Consider the following 20,647-nt stretch of genomic DNA (forward strand, 5'->3'; position numbering starts at 1 on the left):
GGAGCGCCTCTGTGTAGGGGCTGATCTTCCCACACGGTCCCAAAGCCTAAGTCAGAATTTAATGTTTTGGAGGGTTTAATTTGGGCCACCGTGATGTCATAGTCGATGTAATAATAATAATAATAATAATAATAATAATAATAATAATAATAACAGAAGTTTCATGTTGATGATCAGTGTGGGGATTATTGGGGCTTATTTAATTTATAAAGTGCTTAATTAAAGAGTGGAAAATCCCTCCAGTCGCTGGGAATCACCGGATAAATCAACAGTTATGATTTTCTTTTGGTTTTCTCTCCTTTCGATTTTCTTCCTCCGTTATTACCTCTCAAAAACGTGGTCAGAATTGGCTTCTCTTTGCACCTCTGCTCTGCCAGAGTTACGGAGACCAAAATGAGCTCAGACTTCTTCGGAAAAGGAAGAGGAACGTGAGATTAATTCTGCTTTTCCTGCGCTGAGCTTGTGAAAACAGCATCAGGCTCTCAGTGCAGCAGAGACGATAAAAATCTCCCCGGAACACAGAAAAAGGTGAGAAAATCCCTCGTACAGAACAAAGAAAGGTTGAAAATCTCTCATTTTTCACATGCTGGGTTCAGTTTCGGGTTGAGAAATTCTGTGTTCTCTGGCTGTGGAGTGAGGGTTGGAGCAGGCTTGGAAATCCAAAGGTTTATTCCAGTAAAAATTGCTCACCTAAATAACCAAATCTACTCTGGATTTACCCCTGATTTATGTTGGTCGTAGGAATCCATGTCCCACTGGATTTTGGAGGATTTCCAGGTCCATCCCAAGCTCCTGTGATGCAGCCATGGGATGAGGAATGATGGAAGAGAATTTAACTGTCCAGTCCCAAACTTTGGGGAAGAAGGAATTCCCCAAATTTGACTGAGCTCACAACTTCTTTGCTGGCCCTGCGACAGATCCGGCTGATTTCCGGATTAAATTGTGGATATTTCCCGATGAATTTGGTATTGGAAGATGGAATTGGAGTCATTTCCTGGGATGGGAAAGAATGGGATGGAGCAGGGATCAAAGCTACAGCCCCCAGCTCTGGGAATAAGATGATTTAAGGGAATAAGGTGGTTCAGGTATGACCCATCCCATGTCAGAGCCCAGGAATGCTCCTTCCATTGGATCCTGGAATCCTGGGATAACATTTCCCCTCTCCCTGAGAAAACATTTGCAATGTGTTGAGTACACTTAGCAAGGGATGGAGTTAAAAGTGAGTTTTCCAAGAACATTCTGGTGGATATTCCATATTCAATAATAAATTTAAATTTCCCCCTGGTTTTGAAGTTCTTAACCTGGATGTTTCATCCCATGTATTCTGTGGAAAAGCTTCATTTCCCTGCCTGTTTGGATATTCCATAATCCATCCTCACCGCAGGCAAACCTCGGAAAATCCTCCTGGCTGGGGATTCCTTTCCCTTTTTTTCCTGGATTCCCATTCGAGGCTGCCCACTGGCCTCTTCCTGCCTGACAGTATCGATAAAAACAAATAAATATAATTTTTTTTAGATTAAGAAAATTCTGGAAGAGCCACAGATCCTGGAAAAAAAAAATTATTGAGATGTAAACTCTAAAATATTCTTTCCAATGTCATCCCCAGTTTCCTCCCCTCAGCTTCCCAGAGCTCCTCTCACGACTGTTTTCTCCTCCTCCACCTCCACAGCTCCTGCTCCTCTCCTGGAATTCCCACCTGCTCTTCCCTTCCCATCCCATCCCACCGCCCACCCACCTGCCACGCTCCAAGGGTGGCTTCCCTCTCCTGGCAGCTTATCCTGAGCGGTTTTTTTAGGAGCAGGAGCACAGCAGCAGCAGCAATTAGTGCCCCAAATTCTTTGCAGGAATATCATTAAGTCTGGAAAGAAACTCCTAATTAAAGGCTCGTTTGTGATTTCCCTCCTATTGTAACGCGTGGGCAGAACTTTCCCGTCTTAAAATGAATTCACAGGGAGGGGATTCGGCTGGAATTTGCCTGGGTTGGTTTTTCAGGGTTATCCCTTCAGAAAATATCGGGGTGAACCCAGGAAAAGTGGATAAAATCAGGAGAAATCCCACTGTGGTGTCCCGTTCCAATAAGGAAACACGTGGGAATGTTGGTGCTGGTGGTGGAAGAGGAGTGATGAAAGTCAGAGGATCGGGAGAAGGTTCTGAAGTTTTATTAATAAATTATAAATATAAAAATATATATTATATTGTATTGTACTATATTATATTATATTATATTATATTATATTATATTTTTATATATACTTCTACATATTTATATATTATAAAAGTAATATTTATATATTTATATAATATATGTATAAATATATATTTATATATTGTAGAATTATTATTTATATAAATATATATATTTCCATTGGCATGGAAATCAATGTTGGATTGTCCCCGGTCTGCTGGGATGAGCCCACATGGAAATGGGGTTTGGATAAAGGCTGGGACGAAAGGGAAGAGAGAGAGGGAGAATGGGATAAAGGGAGATCTCCAGGGGGTGTGCAGGGTCCTGGGGGTCCTCCTGGGATTTGGGGGCAGCTTTTTAGGGATGAGTTTTCCATATCCTGGAAGAAAAAATTCTCGTGCTCAAGTTTGTTCTTCCAGAACTTCCTGGGGATGGTTTGGAGGCTCCGGGGGTTTGGGGTGGTCTCAATCTCCCTCCTCTTGTATTTCGAGTCCAAGATCCCCCTAATAAGGGTTTTTTTTTTCCTTTCCAAAAGTCCTGTGCCGGGGTTAAAAGATGAGTGGAACTCGCAGCTTCGGTCTTAAAAGGTGTTTATTCATTTTCTTATCTCGAAAGTCCGCGCACCACCATTCACCAGGCTTAACGCGCTGAAAAACACCGCTGCCAAGAGCACGAGACCTGGCCTTCGAGGTCTTTTAAAGGTTTCTGATCCAATTAACTCTTGAAACTAACTATATTTACAATTTTGTACCAGCAGTCACGACGCGCAATTCTCTACATCACCTACATTCTACCAATGTCTTTGTGCCACCGTCACAGCAGAAGGTGGAGAAGAAGAAGAAAAAGAAGAAGAACAACAACTTTCGGCACCGCACAAAATTCTCCATTTTGCCTCCATCTGCTTCCATTCTAAAAACCCAAACCTACAGATTTTCACCCTGTGACAAACTAAACTACAATCTAACTTAAACTTTTGTTGCTCTCATTTCACCCCTAAGCGTCGGCAGTTTTTCCCGTGGGCTGAGGTCAAAGGCAAGGCTTTCCTGGGATCCCGGCAGGGTCTCGGACCCCCCAGGGCAATTTGAGGGGTTTTCCCCATGCCCTGGACTCCAACACCCTCCAGTCCATGGGCACTTCCCGGCCTCATTCCTGCCCCACAGCCAGACCGGGGATGGCGTTCCCAGAAAATTCCCACCTCCTCATGGCCCCTTCTCCAACCACATCCTGTTCTTCCCACCGAGTATTCCCAACAATTCTCAGATAGCTCCATCCATTTTTTTTTTTTTGGGACACACATCCCTGAGTTCCTGCGATTCTCCACCCAGGAAAAACTTGGATCATCTCAATACAGTCTGTATTTTCCATAAATAATGATGTATTGTAATATCTCTTCTTTTCCTGCTCTCTCGTGTCTAAAAAATATGAAAATGAGGAAGTCAAGCCAATCTTTTTATTCCAGGTTTAAGGAGAAGACCTCTCTGCATCTGGAATTTTAACATGGAATTTTTGGTAAGCAGGGGATGTTTTCTTGTGCTCAGGAAACCAGGACATTAAGTAACATCAGAAATTAATAATCCAGATATTAAATCTTTTTAAAATGGATGAGTATTAATAAAAGATTTTAATTAATAAAATCCTTAGATCTGGGTTTTATTGCCATGGTTCGGAGAAGCCACAGGGAAAAAAAAATGTTCTCCAACATCTCCATCCTCATTCCCATTCCACGGGAAAGGAAAATCCTTGAGTCACCTCGTGCCTGGTTATGGTGCCTTGAAATCCTCAGATTTTTAAGGTTTTGAAGGATTTTAGGGAGGTCAGGTCTTGCTGGAGGGACCAAATATTTTCTGTGGATGAGAATTGTTAACAGAAAAAAAAAAGTCACGAAGAAACCCAACCTAAATAATTTCTGTGGGTGGTGGGTGGCTTATTCTGCTTTATTCTTGTGGAAGTACGTGATTATAGCTGAGATAAAAAGAATATTGCGACTCCCTTTTTTATGCCCAATACCCAGCAAAAAAGCCAAATAAATTAAATTGTGTCACGGTAAAAAAAAAAAAAAAAAAAAAAAAGAAGAAAGGAAAAAGTAGGCAAAAAATAAGAATTTTCTTAAGGTTCTGCTGAACATCCTGGATTTATGAAAGGAAATGAGACAATTTATGAGATAAAATCTGCCCGGGTTCCGTTTGAAATCCATGAAGTAATACAATTTTTGCGTTCAGTGCTCGGGTTTCAGGTAGAGGATGTGATCCCACACATCAGCACCTCCCAAATGAGGCCATTTTTGAAGGAAATGCAGCTTTTTCTGACAATCTCCCCTATTTTGCATTTCTGTTCCGGTGGAGCAGAATTCCAAAGAATTCCAAAGCTCCCGTCAAGTGGAGAGGCCTTTTCATCCTTATCTTCTGAGTATTCCCAGAATCAATCATTTGAATGATTGGGATGAAATCGTTCAATGTGGAAGTAATTCTGAATATTTGGCTTCTGAAGGGAAAAGGGAGCTCAGGCTCCAGCAGCCCCGGGTGCAACGGAGCCACAATTCCAGGGAATCGGAGCCAGCTGATTCCCAATTTTCATTTACAACCTTCATCACCATAAATCCCACACCTCGATCCCGTTTTTTAAGGGAAAAACCTGAAAAACATTTGGTAGATCACTTTGTTTCCAATAAAATCTACAAAAAAAAAAAGCTGTAATTCCCTTCCCTCTGAGTTTTAAAATAAAACACCGGTGGATAACTCACATCCACAATCTCCCCACATTCCCACGAAATCCGATTCCTTTCCATCTCGGATTTAAAACCACAGTTCATTTCGCTGGCTGTGCGTGAGGCTCTCAGAAATCTTTTCAATTCGTTGTGTAAAACAAAGGGAGCCATGAGGGCAGAAAGGGAAAGGAGAGGCCAATACTTTTATTTTCTCCGTAGCAGAGAGCTCTGTTTGAGGCTGTTTTCCCCACAGCGTTGGGAATTTTGGGGCTGGGGACGTGAATCCTTCATCTTTGGAAATTCTTCATCTCCTTTTTTGCCCCTCCCAGCATTTTCAAGCTCCAAAGTCTGGGGTCAGGGGATGTTTTTCTGCCAGGAGCTGTTCCTGTTTCTTCCCTGAGATCCCATTTTCCCTTTTTTCTCTGCTTGCTTCCAGCTCTGTGCTGAACAAACACACACCCAGGTAAAAAAAAAAAAAAAAAAGTCTTTTCTAACAATGAGTGCGAAATGAAGAACATTTCACGTGGCTCCGACAACCGCCAGCATTCCCAGGGCAAATTCCAGCCTCGTTCCGTGGAAAAAGAGGAACCAAATGTCACAGAGAGGCCTCGTGAACGACCCCGTGTTCCACAAGGAAAATATTGAATTCCCAGCATTGTGTGTCTGCAATAAATGGAGCTGAAACACTTTTGATTTATCCATTGAAGCTTTGAGCTGTCGCTGCTTTGGAGTTTTTTTGGTTTTTTTTTTTTTTTTCCCCTCACTTCTCCCTCTGGCTCTTTTTTTGGAAAAATAGACAGCCAGGCAAAAGTTGGGCACAGCAGGGAAAATCCAGGTTCTGGCACCTCCTGTTGGAAGGTGGGAAAAGGGGAAAAAGTGAAAAGTGAAACAAGGGAGGGAGAGTTGGATATCAGGAAAAAATCCTTCCCTGGAAATGTGGTCACCATCCCTGGAAGTGTTTAAAAACCATGGGAATAGGATGGAAAAATGGAGGTGGGGAAGGGGCTGGAGCACCAGGAGGGGCTGAGGCACCTCAAATTCTTTGCCCAGTTCTGGGCCCCTGGTGAAAATGAGGACCTGGAGGGGCTGGAGCGGGTCCAGGGAAGGGAACGGAGCTGGGAAGGGTGTGGAGAATTCCTGAGGGAGCTGGGGAAGGGGCTGAGCCTGGAGAAAAGGAGCCCCAGGGGGGACCTGGTGGCTCTGCACAAGTCCCTGCCAGGAGGGGACAGCCGGGGCAGGCTCTGCTCCCAGGGAACAGGGACAGGAGGAGAGGGAACGGCCTCAGGCTGGCCCAGGGGAAGCTGAAATTGGATATTAGGAAGAATTTCTTCATGGAAAGGGTTAGGACAGGCTGGAACCCCTGGAGTCCCATCCCTGGACACTCTTCACCCCCTCAATGTCCTTCTTATTGTGAGGGGCCCAGAGCTGATCCCAGGATTTGATCCCTCACAGTGCCCAGCCCGGGGGACAATCAGGACAATCCCTGCCCTTCTCCCGCTCCCACAAAATTCCCGATCCAGCCCAGGAGCCTTTGGCCTCTTGCCCGCCTAGGCACACCTGGCTCATGTCCAGCTGCTGTCCCCCTCTCACGGGGACACTGAACACCCAAATTGCTGGAAACAGGAGCAGAGTGGGGCACAGGGAGGGCCAGGCGCAGCCCCGGTGCCACCAAAGGCTGTAAATAATTTTGTCCCTCGGTGACAGAGGGGTTCAGGTGACCGTGACCTCCCTGGCTCTGGAAGCACAGCACTGATTTTCCATGGAGCTGTTAATAAGCTCTGCTTCCCCATCCCATTGTAGATTTACCCCTGATCTGACCAGGAAATCTGGTTTGCTTAAAGTTAATCCCGGCTCAGCCTCGGGAAATCTTGGGATTATCAGATCCATTCTCCATCGAGCAGTGCTGTCATCACCCACAGCCAGGAAATGCTGATTGATTTTTTTTTCCCCCTGTTCATAATGACAAAAAAGAGATTGAGTCACTGCAAATATGTTCTTAATCAAAATATTTCCTTTTGAAGGGAATAAAATCTTAGTGCAAATGCTCGCTCTGCATCCTTAGGTGAAGTGTTATTTAGCAAAAGGATTTATTGCTCGCCAGCAAGACATCCCCAACATTCAAATGTAGTTAAAGCAGACAGGTTCTGATGTTTAATTACGGTGAGAAATTCCCTTTTATTACACTCTGTTTATGGCTCTTCCATCGCCAATATAAGAGCAAGACAAAGTCATCCCTAAACACCAGAATCTCTGAATTTTGGATGAGTGGAGATAAAGTTTTTGGGGACATAATTGATACCTGCTCATCACCCAGCTGAATAACGAGCGTTTCCACACCTCTGGGGTTGTGTGGCTTTGATGTGCAGGCTGTAAATCCCCAAATTAGCTCTCCGACTTTTTTATCCTTTCCAAGATTGAATGATGTATATTTAAAGGGAGCAGTGAATTCATTTTGGGTTTTTGGATTTAAGCTGCACTGCTCGATCAGGAGTTCCCGGTGTCCTCTTGCTGCCTGGGCTGTTCCCTGGTTAAAAGGCTTTGGGTGGTTGACGTGTTTGGAGTCAATTCCGGTGCTGGAGCTTGGAAACTCTGATTCATCATCCAGGCTGCCTCTGGATCATTTGGAATCGGTGTAGGATCATGGAATTGCGGAATGCTTTGGGCTGGAAGGACCTTAAAACTCATCCAATTCCATGGGCAGGGAAAACTTGCACTATCCCAGGGTGCGCCAAGCCCCAGTGTCCAACCTGGCCTTGGACACTTCCAGGGATCCAGGAAACGTCTCTGGGAATTCCATTCCAGAACCTCCTCACCCTCACAGGACACAACTCCTGGATCCATATTGCCAAGCGGAGACCCAGGAGTCCATCAGGATGAACAGAAATAAGAATCGATGGAAAAACGAGCCTTGGGAAGAAGGGATCAGCAGAGATATTTTTATAATCCGGGAGAAGACAGGAATCATTTCCCAATTTTCTGCTGGCTGCATCCGCTGGGGCTCCCCGGCAGGTAACCATGGCAATTAAAGGTTTGAGAAGAACCAGACAAATTTGGGTAGAAATTGTTCCTCCTCACAAGCCACATGGAAAAGATGATTCATCCAGGAGGGAATAAAAAAAATGAGAATTGCAACAAGGCAGAAATGCACAGGAAGAAACCTCAGAAACCTCAGAAACCTCAGCCCTTGAGGCAGGAACTGCGCTGATCCCGAATTCCTGACTCTCCTGGGCTCCCACAGCTGAACCCAAAGCCAGGAATTCTCCAGCAGGTTCTAATTTTCCCTAGTCTGCCCTCCAGGAGCAGCTGATCAGAGCACATCCAGCTTTTGATGGCACAGCCAAGGGGGATTTTTCCCAGCTGCACCAATCCCATTGCCCTGCCGGTTTTGGGAATGCAAAAGGAGGCAGACACCAGGCCTGTGGTGCTGTGTGCTGGTTTGAAATCGTGTCTGATTTCTGTTTTCCATGTGGAACTGGGGGCTTAAAGGATCAAGTGGGAGGTGAGGGAAGCTGTTGGAACCACGGGCGCTGAGAATTCCAGACTTTCTGTGCTCACAGGCACTGACCCGCAAGAAAATATTTCAGTTGACCTGAGGCCGTGGAAAAGGCTCCCAAAATTGAGTGACAGCACCGGGATTGTGGGTGTGGAGTTTGGATAGGAGTGTGTGATGTCACAGGGGGGAAAACTCAGAGTTTGATGGTTTAGAATACAGTAATATATATGTATAAAGCAAGATGGAGGATTTAGGGCAGAGGCTGAGTCCTTCTTTATCACCTTCTTCTTCATGGTGGTGGTGTTTTGTAATTGAGTAGAAAAATCCGCATTGCGGGCCACGGGCGGTTGGTTATTGGGTTAAAAGTCAAAATAATTTGGGTGTCATTTCATAATTGGACAGTTTGTGCTTAAAAGGCCTAGTAGGGAGAGAGATGGGGCCATTTTTAATTTGTTAGCTTGAAGTGCTGTAGAACTTCTGGTTTGTGAGACTTTAACATAGATAAGAATTAATAAACATCTGAGTCTGAACAAGAAATACTGTCTCAAGCATTTAATCCCGGCTCTGGTAGAGAAAGAAGATAAAAGCAACAGGCTCAACCCCTTGAGCTGTTGTAGGGTCTCAATCCCAGTGGATTTACCATGTACCTCTGGAGTAATGTCACATCTCCTCTCCTTGGGCTGGAGCAGCTCCCAGGCTCTGAGGCCAGCCGGGTATTCCAGGGAAGAAATCCCAACATCCTGATGGCCCCAAGCCCTGGGGCTGCTCTGCTCCTTCCCAGAGTTCTGCCTCTGGATGGTTTTGATGGGAGCCTGATGAAATCAGTCACAGAAAACTCCTCGCTCGGCTGGATTTGGCTCTTTCTGGGAGGTTCCTCCCTTTCCAGAGGGTTTCCTGAGAGCTGCAGCGCTCCCCTCACATCTCCATTAACATCACTCATCCCAGCACGGCTCGCCGGGCCGGCTGGTGGGAAGAGACGGAGCCGTGGTGTCATCCCATCATCCCACCCCGTTTTCCCGCGAGCCCTTCCCACCACCCGCTGGTGTCAGCGATTAAACCCCGAGCTGCTTTCCCCGCATTCATTATTTATCGCCCTTCAGCAACCAGGAGCTCGCTGCTCTTCGTGGATGTGGTGGGAATGCGCTTTCCCACGTTCCCCTTTCCACGAAGGAGCGAACTCCAGTTCCCCTCCCCGCTTCAGGTCTGATGTAATTGGCATTAGCAGAGCGTTAACAAACTGCCCGGGGGCATCCGAACCCTCTCCATGAACGTGAGGACTTCGGGGGCGAGGAACAAAGTGGAATTAAAAGGATTCCGGATAAATTTGGCTCCCAGCTTGGCAGGCTGACGAAGCAAACCCTCGTGTCAGAAGCCGCTTTGCCTTGGAGGGGGGAGAACAAGTCACTTCTCTGCCCTGGAAATGTCACCGGAATGGAGATGAGCTGCACCTTGTCGAGTTCTCTCTGCAGCTGCTGCTCCAGGAGAAGCTTTGCCCCCGGGCAGGACCAGCTCGCTGCTCCCAGCAGCTTTTCCAGCAGCTGCAGATGTGGCCCGAGGAAGCCACGTGGGAGCTGTTTCCCGTTTTCCTTGAATCCTCACAGCCCGGGGATTGGAATAAACCCGGCAAAGGTTGTCTGCTGAGGAAGTCAGCAGAGGAGCAAATGGCTTTGGTGGCCAAAACCAGCCTTGGACAGGAGCCAGATGTTCAAGGTGCCTTCTAAATTTTTACTTCGTGCCCAGGGAAGCTGTGGCTGCCCCTGGATCCCTGGAAATGTCCAAGGTCAGGTTGGATGAGGTTTGGAGCAACCTGGGATAGTGGGAGGTGTCCCTGCCCACGGCAGGGGTGGGATGGGATGAGCTTTAAGATCCTCCCAACCCAAACCATTCCATGTTTCTATGAATTTATTTGTGTCCACAACACCTAAAACCTCGGAAAAAGAGGTTTTCTAAGGGCAAGGGATGGCAAATCATGATTTCAGGTAGGATCATGGCAGTGGTGGGCAGCTCTAGCCTGGGAATGGGATTTCTCTTGCCCAGCCTGAGCTGTTTGGATCCTGACATCTTCAGATTGGAGTGTGGGATTCTCGGATTGCTGGAAGTGCCCGTCCCCCTGTGCTGCTGAGGGAGCCCCAGCGTCTGCTGAGGCACAGCCACACTGCCGCTCTTCAGTCCATCCCTGTAGCCCTGGTTCCGTGCCTGAGGTGTTTCGGTTTTCTGAAATTCTTTTCCCAGGGAATTCTCTGTAAACAGGAGAAATGTTTTTGTAAACTGTGGCTTTGTTACTCATCCCCTTTCCCCAGGAGGGATTTCTTCTTGATGTCGCTCTGCTCTGAACAACGTGAGTGAAGAGGTTTGTCTTTGTTTCACCAATCACATTGGTCTGTGTAAAATAATATATAAAGGAGACACATCCCAAAAATAAAAGTCATTTTCAGCCTCCTGAATCTCGGAGTCTGTGTCGTTGTGATGTAAAACAGCGTCACACGCCCTCCACACAGCTGCACTTAGGTGGGATAAATCCCTGTTTTACAGATCCCTGACGGAATTCAACACGTGTCCAAGGACAGATTCATCTATTCCCCTCTTCCAAATTGTTTTACATCCCTATTTTAAATGACTGGAGGGTCTCATTATAAAAATTGCAGAGAAATATCCCCTCCATGTCATTGTCACCAGCAGTTTCTGCCGCCTCCGTTTCATGTTGGCAATTCAGATTTAAATTATTACAACATTACTGGGCCGGCTCCGCTCTGCGATCTTCTCTTGAAAGTCAGTCCTGAATGACGGAGAGTTTGGAAGAGCTGATGTGGGGAAAAGTGGGATTTCTGCTGGCATTAGGAAGGAAGAAAAGAGCCACAGGGATTTTCCTACTTAGCATTTCCTCCCTTCCCTTTTCCCTCGGGGTTTCCGAGGGAGCTGGCAAAGTGTCATCCAGAGCTGTGCCAGCTCACAGGACAGCAGCACACGGATAAATGAATGGGGGCACAGAAGAATCCCAGCTGATCCCAGCACCATGAATTCCATGCTCACAGATGAGGAACACTCTGAGGTTCTTTCTGAAGGTAATGAGCTCCCAAATTAAAGCTCAGTTAATTGTATCAACAGACTCCAGGCTTTTCCCCACCTTTTCTGGGATTTGACAATTCACAGAAGCCCAGAATGGTTTTGGGTGGGAAGGGACAATAAATCCCACCCCATTCCACCCCTTTTCCATGGCAGGGACACCTTTCCATGTCCTTTCCAGGGACAACCTCGCCTTGGACACATCCAGGGATCTTCTCTCGGAACCTGTGCCAGGGCTTTTCCACCCTCACAGGGAATGTCCAAGGCCAGGTTGGACATTGGGGCTTGGAGCAGCCTGGGATAATGGAAGGTGTCCCTGCCCATGGCAGGGGGTGGATCTGGATGGGATTTGAGGTCCCTCCCCATCCAAACCATTCCATGGCTCAGTGATTCTCTGATCCCGTGATCCTGTGATTCTCTGTTTTTGTGATCCTGCGATTCTGCAATTCCGTGTTTTTGTGATTCTCCGATCCCATGTTTCTCCAATCCCGTGACCCCATGGTTCCAGGCTGAGTTTGCCGTGCCCACCCAACCCTTGCCCCGTTTTCATCCCTGATCCTCTTCCCCAAGGCCACCCCTCCTGCTGGATCCCAGTATTCCCAGCATGGTCATTCCTGATTCACCACCTGCAGCTCCGTTTTCTGGGGAGGTTTCCCAGTCTCCAGCTCTGTGCCAGCATCTCCAGGGAAGTTTCCTGACGGGATCAGGGAGAAAAGCTCAAAACGATGATTTTTCTCAGGCAGAGAAAAGCTCAGAAATGACAATTTTGAACGAAGAGAAACTTCTGCCCGTGCACTGGTGCTCAGATTGAATTATCCGCAGCCTGAGAGCAGCGGGAATCTGTCGGATCTCCTTGGCCAAACTTCCAATGGCCCGAACCTCTCCACATCTCCACTTCCAGCTGTGTCCCAAAGCTCATCCATCCTTCCCACTGGGAACATCCCTAGAGCCGAGGACTATCCTTTCATCCCTCAGACCCCTTTGGCAAATCTTTATCCCCTTTCATCCCCATAGCTGGGGACGCTCCAACATTTTTTGTTCCCAAATTTTTATCTCCTTCCCTCCCCCACGGTTTCATCCATTTAATCTCGTGCCGCGGAGAACGCAGCGCCATCTCCGAGAAACTCCCCACCGCGCATTAATTTCTTTCCCCATAATTGTATTTATATTTCAACAAATAGGCTTGAAGTGCATTATTATTCTAAAATGAGCGCTAATGGCTTTCAGCACTTTCCCGCAGCTAATTGTGCATTTGTTTCCCCGGCTTTGATGGCTCGCAACGAATTCCAGTTCTTCATTTACATGAAACAACTGCGAAGGAGAAATTAGCTGGCTGCTTATTTCATCTACGCATTTATTTTTTTTTCACTCCCCAGAAAAGCTCGGCGCGAACTGTCGGTGTCCATCAAGTAATTCCTCTCCCAGAGGCAGAGCCCCATTAGGAGAACATTTCCCTAAATGAGGAACACCAATCTTCAGCCACCCCCCAACGGGAAAAAGAAAGGGAAGAGGAGCGATTTATCGCCGCTCTTGTGTCACTCCGGAACATAAAAATTCACATTTTGTTCGTTGCAGGGTGGACACAGATTTGTTTTAAGGTCGCAGGATCCTGTGGGATAAATTCAGCGGGATCGCTGAAGACACCCCTGGCTCTGGAGTGGAATTCCATGGAGTTTGGACGGAATGGGAGATTGGACAACGCCGCCCACAGCGAAATAATTTCCCTTTCGTAATTAACAAGGTGGTTCTTGTATCTTTATGGATCCCTGGGAGCAGCAGGAGACTTGGACCTTCCTCTGAAATTCCAGGACTCCATGAGAAGGAAGGAAGCTCTTAATCCATAAATTGTTTCCTTTGGCTCATCCACCCTCTTAAATAGCCCCCAAAATTCACATTTAGAGCATTTAAGCCATAAAATCATCCAGCTTCCATTAAAACGCTCAAACCTTCAGCAGGGTTGGAATGAAAGTGCCTGCATTTAACTCCCCCCTTTCCCAAAAATTTTTTTTTTTTTTCCAAGGAATTCAACTATTTCCTGCCAGGTAACATGGCTGTTTTCCTTATTTTATTTTTTTTCCGGGAAGAAAAGCAGAGAGAAGGAATTAATCCAGCAACAAACCTCGATGAGGGGAAGAAAAGTTAATTGAAAAGTGTGATGAGAGCCCTGAGCTCGTTCCAGCCTGGGCAGTGATGGAAACATGGGTATTGACAAAGAAAAATTAAAATTTGCTCCAGAGTTCAAAGACTGTTAATAAATGTGGAAAGAGGACACCCAGGATCTTTGGAAAAGTTGCCGGAGGGCACATTCCATGCTTGTGCAAATTTTATGGAAAAGTAAATTATTCACCACTACAAATTCTCTTTTTTTTTTCTTTTTTAAACAAAAAAGAGCAAACTGAGCCTGGGCAACACTTTGGCCCAAATTTTACTTCAATTTAGGGTTGTTTTCAGGGGTTTTCCGAAAGGTGGAACCTGCTGGGAAGGAAGAACGTTCTTTGTGGAAGAGAGCAGCCTCCCCCATCCCATGGGATGTGCTGTCCAGTGGCCAGGGGCTGCTCCAGAGGGTGTTTGCTCACAGCAGGACGGCCACTACTCCATAAACCAATCCAGCAGAGCCTTTGAACTGCTGGAAAATATTCCAGGGGAAGATGGGCAGGTGGTGAAGGAATTATTCCTCCCTACCAACCTCTAGGCCATGCTGCCGACCTCTGGTAAAGGCCCAGAGGTGCAGAAAAAAAAAAAATTCCATGGAATTCTGGAATGCTTTGGGTTGGAAGGGACATTAAAAACCATCTTCTTTCCACTGTCCCAGGTTGCTCCAAGCCCCATCCAACCCGGCCTTGGACATTTCCAGGGATCCAGGAGCAGCCACCTTCATTAATTGGGATATTCCCACAGACGTGGTTTCTATTCCCAGAAATTCCCTGTTCTCCATCAGTTTTTTTTCCCCAAACACACCAAGGCAGTGAATGAACCATCTCAGCAGCAGAAGAAATTGAGGGAATATCCAGAATCTGCTCCAGAGCCAGTGGAAAATGCAGGCAGAGGTGGCAGGGGTGAGGCAGAGCAAATTTTGGGATGAAGCAGCTGCTATTCCCACGTGGAGAGGGAACATTGGTGGGAGGTGGGCTCTTCTCCCAGGTAAAAAGAAGGAATGAGAGGAAACAGCCTCAGGCTGTGCCAGGGGAGGTCTGGAATGGATTTTAAGGGAACTTTCTCCACAGAAAATGTTGTTAAGCACTGGAACAGGCTGCCCAGGGCGGGGGTGGAGCTGCCATCCCAAAAAACACACGGATGTGGCGCTTGGCGACGTGGTTTGGGGGTGAACGAGGCGGGGCTGGCTTTCACAGCTGGACTGGTGATCTTGCAGGGCTTTTCCAGCCTTAGCAATTCCATGACTTTAACACCGCAGGTGCCCTTTGCTCCCTTCACACTCCTCCACACGGAGCGAACAAACTCCACAGAGACCCCGGAGCAATAATTCCCATTTCCCACCAGGTCCAGGCCTGCAGGGCCCTTTTTTTTCCCCCCCTTTCTCATCCTAAATTGGCTCGGATCACCGCTTTAATTCCCAGGATAAAGCATCATCTGTGATTACGGCACGCAGGGAGATAAAAGCAAAGAGCTTTTCCCCGCACAGCCTCTCCTTGACTCCCGCCGTGTCCGCCTTGGCTGTTTTGTAACCCTGCCCAGTTAATTTTGTGCTCAGTGGTTTTTTCGAAGCACAAAGCCCTGCTAAAAAAAAACAAACAAAAAAAAAACCAACAACAAAAAAAACCAAACGCAAACTTGTTCAGAAATTCATTAACTTTCGCAATGCGCTTGGCCTCGCTCCAGCCAAATGATTCCTTTTCTATGGTGCTCAAAAGAAAGGAAAAGCGGGATGGGATTGATCCAGCCCACACGCAGAGATTCCTGTCTGAGAGTCTGTGTGGGAACCCAGCCCTGGCTAATCTGCACAGCCTTTCCCATGATTAATCCGGACTAGGAGATGTTCCAGATTTTCCAGTGAATTCCCTGCAGGTGACAAACTGGTGTCAGCACAGCCCAGCTGACACAGAGACACTTTTGGGGGGCGGGGAATGGAAAGTGACAAATTTTAAGCCGCCTCAGCTTTCGGTTCCTCCCCTGGTTTGTGCCTCAAAACCTCCAACATATGAGCTCAGAGCCTTTATTTTACTTCATTTTACTTGTTTTATTTATTTTTTGTTTTTGTTTTGTTTTGTTTTGTTTTGTTTTTTTGTTTCGTTTGTCATTCCTCCCACATCTTCCCTTTCCCTTGGATGCCGTCCCCCGTCAGACACCCCTTTGTGATGCCCTCGGCCGTCCCATTCCCAGCTGTGTCCTCCACAATCAACATCTGATTTATCTTTTCCTCTAACCCGGCCAAAGTATCCTATAAAACCACGGGATTTCTGGCTCAGATTCCCGAACGAGCTCAAGGGATCCAAAAATCCCAGAATGTTTCAGATGAGCCCTTCAAGACCATCGTGTTCCACTCCCTGCCGTGGGCAGGGACACTTTCCCTCAGATCATATTAAAAGAAATGCTGTGTGAATTCCTGATGCCTCCAGGCTTTTTTTTTCCCCCCTTTTTTTTTTTTGTTTTCCCTTTGTGGACGTGAACCTCTGTCCCCATTAGGACACCCCTGTGCCACCAGCGCTGAGATGTCATTTCGCTTGAGCAGATAATTAGTGCAAAGACAGATTGCACTCCATCAAAGGATCTTTTGTGAAGGGAGAGAGCAGCAAAGAACAATCCTCTGCCCTGGGCTGCTCTTCCTTTTGTCAGCCAGGTGGATTAAAAGGGAGGGAATCATCCCAGTGTAGGGATGAAATATTCCCCTTTTTTAAGCCACCCAAATCCCATCCAGTAGAAACCGGAACCATCTGCTTTGCGTTTCTGGTTTTCCTGCTGCGTTACTTCCGGGAAAGCTGGAATAAAGAGGTATTTTTCCTGGCCTAACTGGATTTTCCAAAGATTCTTTTCCTTTTTGTACTTAACGTGCTTTGCAGGGCCGTGGATTTGTCCTGGATGGATTTTGGGTGCATTTTGGGTGGATTTCAGGTGGATTCCAGGTGGTCCAATAAGAATTGTCACCAAATGCCTCTCTTATAATTAAAATATTCCTTATTTTCCAGTGATGCCCTTCAAACTCTTGGTCCATCCGTGGCACATCCCACTCCTTGAGCACCAGGACTATTAAATAAAGAGGTATTTTTTCTGGTCTAACTGTGTTTTCCAAAGATTCTTTTTCTTTTTTTGTACTTAATGCACTTTGCAGGGCCAGGGATTTGTCCTGGGTGGATTTCAGGTGGATTCCAAGTGGATTTCAGGCGGATTTCAGGTGGATTTCGGGTGGATTCCAGGTGAGGCAATAAGACTTGTCACCAAATGCTTTTCTTCTGATTAAGGCATTCCCTATTTTCCAGTGATGACCTTCATTCCAGGAAAAACCTGTTTGTCCATTCCTGGCACGTCCCTCTCCTTCAGCACCAGGACTACTAAATAAAGAGGTATTTTTCCTGGTCTAACTGGATTTTCCAGAGATTCTTTTCCTTTTCGTACTTAATGTGCTTTGCAGGACCGTGGATTTGTCCTGGATGGATTTCAGGTGGATTCCAGGTGAATTCCAGGAGGATTTCAGGTGGATTTCGGGTGGATTCCAGGTGGTCCAATAAGATTTATCACCAAATGCCTTTCTTCCAATTAAAACATTCCTTATTTTCCAGTGATGCCCTTCAAACTCTTTGTCCGTTTGTGGCACATCCCACTCCTTCAGCAGCAGGAATCCTTAGGAAGGAGCCATTCCCAGAGGATTTTTTGGGTGCTTTTCCGAGCTCTGCCTCCTGCTGAGCGACTTCCCGACGGTTTTTTGTGCTCCCTGCAGAACCTCTCGTGGAGCTGCTCCCTCGTCGTCCTGCTCTAAGCCACCTAACTCAGCACATCCGAGCAATTTGGATCGTTCACCTTCCAGCTTATCCTTGGAATTCTGCTGATTCCGGGGCTCTGCGCTTTGCTGTCCTGATCTCTCAATGTCAGTGGCCTTCAGTGAGAGCAGGAGCTGTGCTAAATGAGCTGGGCAAGGCTGAGGATGTTTTTTCCAAGGCAAATTTTTTGTTCATGGAGACTTTGGAGCTTCGGCTCCAGCTCAGCTGTGGTTCACAGGCAGCCCCTTCCTTGTCCTCGGCGGCAAAAATCCAAATATTCCGTGTTTGGTGTAAACCACAGCGGAGGAATTGATTTTTCCCTCGGCGTTCCTGAAGGAAAAATCCCAAACCACTCGGAGCGAAGTCTCCAGATGCCCTCTGGGATGATTTCTGCTGCTCTTATTCAAACAATCTCTGGCTCCACTCTGGCCTCTCCTTCCTCTTCATTAAAGATTTTCCAACTCTCCTCTGGCTCCAGCAGCACAGCCCGGCCACACACGCGGAACAAAGCAGCCAAAAAAATCAAAGCTGCTTCCCGAAAATCAGTGAGGAGTGACCCAGAGGAGGTTCAGCCACCTCAGAGGCCCGAGTTCCACAGTCTGTTTCCAAGAGGAAAAACCTGGAAGTGCCCAGTTCCATGGAGTTGCTGCCTGACCCGCGCTCTGCTCTCTTCCCAGACCAACCTTGTCTCAATATTAACGAGGTACTTTTTAATTAAGAATCATTAAATCCCTGTTTCCTCCCGGCTTTTGCTGCAGTGTTCAAAGCAAGCAGAGACAAGAGTGGATTTCTGTACAGGACAGGCTCCAAATGAAAGATTTGGCCCCGGTGCAGTTGGAATTATAGACGTGCACATGGATGGGAAAGAAATCATCCATGGAAATACGGGATAATTTGGGTTGGAAGGGACTTTAGAGATCATCCCATGGGCAGGGAAACCTCCCAGTATCCCAGGGTGTTCCAGCCTGGCCTTGGACACTTCCAGGGATCCAGGGGCAGCCACAGCTTCTCTGGGAATTCTATTCCAGCCCCTCCCCACCCTCCCATCCAGGAATTCCTTCCCAATATCCGACCTAAATCTCCTTTTTGTCAGTTTGAAACCATTCCCTGTGTCCTGTCCCTCCATCCCTTGTCCAAAGTCTTTCTCCACCTTTCCCGCAGCTCCTCTAGGTCCTGGAAGGTCACAAGGAGGTCACCTCAAAGCTTCTCCAGGCTGAACATTCCCAATTAATTTCTCACACCCAGAGTCAGCTCTTAGCATCACTTCCAAACTTCCATAACTCCAAAGAAGAGCCGGCTTTGCCAAGAAAGGAAAATTCCAAGCTCACATCTGAGCTCAAACCAGAAACCACCACGGAGAAAAATTCCCTGCAATCCAAGACCTGTTTGGGCTGTTTTGGTGAGGAAAGGAGAGGGAAAGGAGAGGGAAAGGGGAGGGAAAGCCACTACTTCTCTGGGAATTCTATTCCTGGGCCTCCCCAACCTCCCAGCCAGGAATTCCTTCCCAACATCCCATCTATCCCTGCCTGAGAGTGTTGTCCAAACACTCCCGGAGCCCTGGAAGCTTTGGGAATGTGCCCTTTCCCTGGGGAGCCTGGGCAGTGCCCCAGCACCCTCACACAGTCCAAGGTGACAAATTCCTTATTTTGTGTCAGAATTCCTGCAGAAAGGAAGGAATCTGTGTGGGATCTGACTGTGTCCGTTGGCATCCGTAAATAAACCACGGAAAAGGAGGAGAACGGAATGCTGTGAGCCCACAACAAACATTTCCATACAAAGGAAAACATCCAGATGGTCTGAACCGAAGAGATTTCCCTCGGCTGGCAGAGGAGGATGGGATGGAAAATGAAATGATGATGAGGGAGGATGGACAAGTGCTGGAAGAGGGGGAAAAATGGGAAACGTTGGAGGAAATGCAGCTGGGGTTTGTTAAAACAGCTCAGGAGGGGCAGATTGTGCTGGAACACAAGATCCTGGCTCTCAGCTCCTTAAAAAAACCAAGGAAAGCAGGGGCTGTGAGAGCTGGATTGGGAATTCCTGTGTCCAAGTGCCCTCAGCTGAACACTTCCTCAGCCAGGAAATGGGATGCAAATGGGATTCATCCAGAGAGAAATTTCTGGAGTGTGAAAGGAGCTTTTGGAAAGGAGAGGAGAAATCAAAGAATGCGGTTAAATGCCTTTATAAAATCAGGGAATGGCGGAATTGGTAAGCTTGGAAATGACATCCAAGATCATCAACCCGCACCACCACATTCTCCACCAAACCAGGGCCTCAGCTGCCAAATCCACATTTTTTTTTGAGCACTTTCATGGATTGGGACTCCACCACTTCTCTGGACAGCCTCTTGCAATGCTTGACAACCCTTTCCATGAAAAAACTTTCCAAGATCCAACTTAAACCTTCCCTGGAGCCACTTCAGACTGTTTTTTCTCTTCCAGTCCTTGTTCCCCAAAGGGGAGATTTGGGTTGGATATTGGGAAGGATATTGGGAAGGATATTGGGAAAGAATTCCTGCCTGGGAGAGTGGGGAGGGGATGGGTTGGAATTCCCAGAGAAGCTGTGGCTGTCCCTGGATCCCTGGAAGTGTCCAAGGCCAGGTTGGACATTGGGGCTTGGAGCAGCCTGGGACAGTGGAATTTGTCTTGCCCTTGGCAGGGGATGGGAATGAGATGGAATTTAAGGTTTCTTCCCACCGAAATAATTCTGGAATCCTCCTAAAAATTATTATACGGAATTACTTCCCGACATCCCACCCAAATCTCCCCTTTTCCAACTTAAAGCCATTCCTTGTGTCCTGTCCCCCCATCCCTTGTGTCTTAGTCTGAAAAGACAGATGTCTGTGACGAAAGGCGGAAGCCTCCCTTGAAATGGAAAATACAAATCTCCTCCCTCTGAAGAATTATAATTTTGAAATTAAAGGGCTCTCAGGCAAAGAGATGGGAACAGGAATAACAGTTCTTTACTGGGAAAATTAAAAATGTAGTAGTAGGAAAAAAGCAAATAAACAAAAAGCAAACCCTGGCAGAGTCAGGACAGGAGCTGACCCCTGTTGGTCAGGGTGTTGGTGTCAGCCCAATGCAGTCCTCCTGCAGTGACAGATGTGGTTCTGCTGGAGCAGAGATGATCCTGGAGAAGGCTCCAGTGGTGCTGGGATGGGTCCGCTCTCCCTCTGGGAATCCAGTGCACACAGGCCGTGCTGCTGTTCTGAATGCCAGCTTTGATCCAGGCGGGAATGCTGGGCTCCTCCCCCTGGGTGGAGCCTCTCCCCGTGG

This window comes from Chamaea fasciata, unplaced genomic scaffold (genome assembly GCF_029207755.1).
Source record: "Chamaea fasciata isolate MVZ Bird 193981 ecotype frontalis unplaced genomic scaffold, bChaFas1.0.hap1 SCAF_7, whole genome shotgun sequence".
Lineage (NCBI taxonomy): Eukaryota > Metazoa > Chordata > Aves > Passeriformes > Sylviidae > Chamaea > Chamaea fasciata.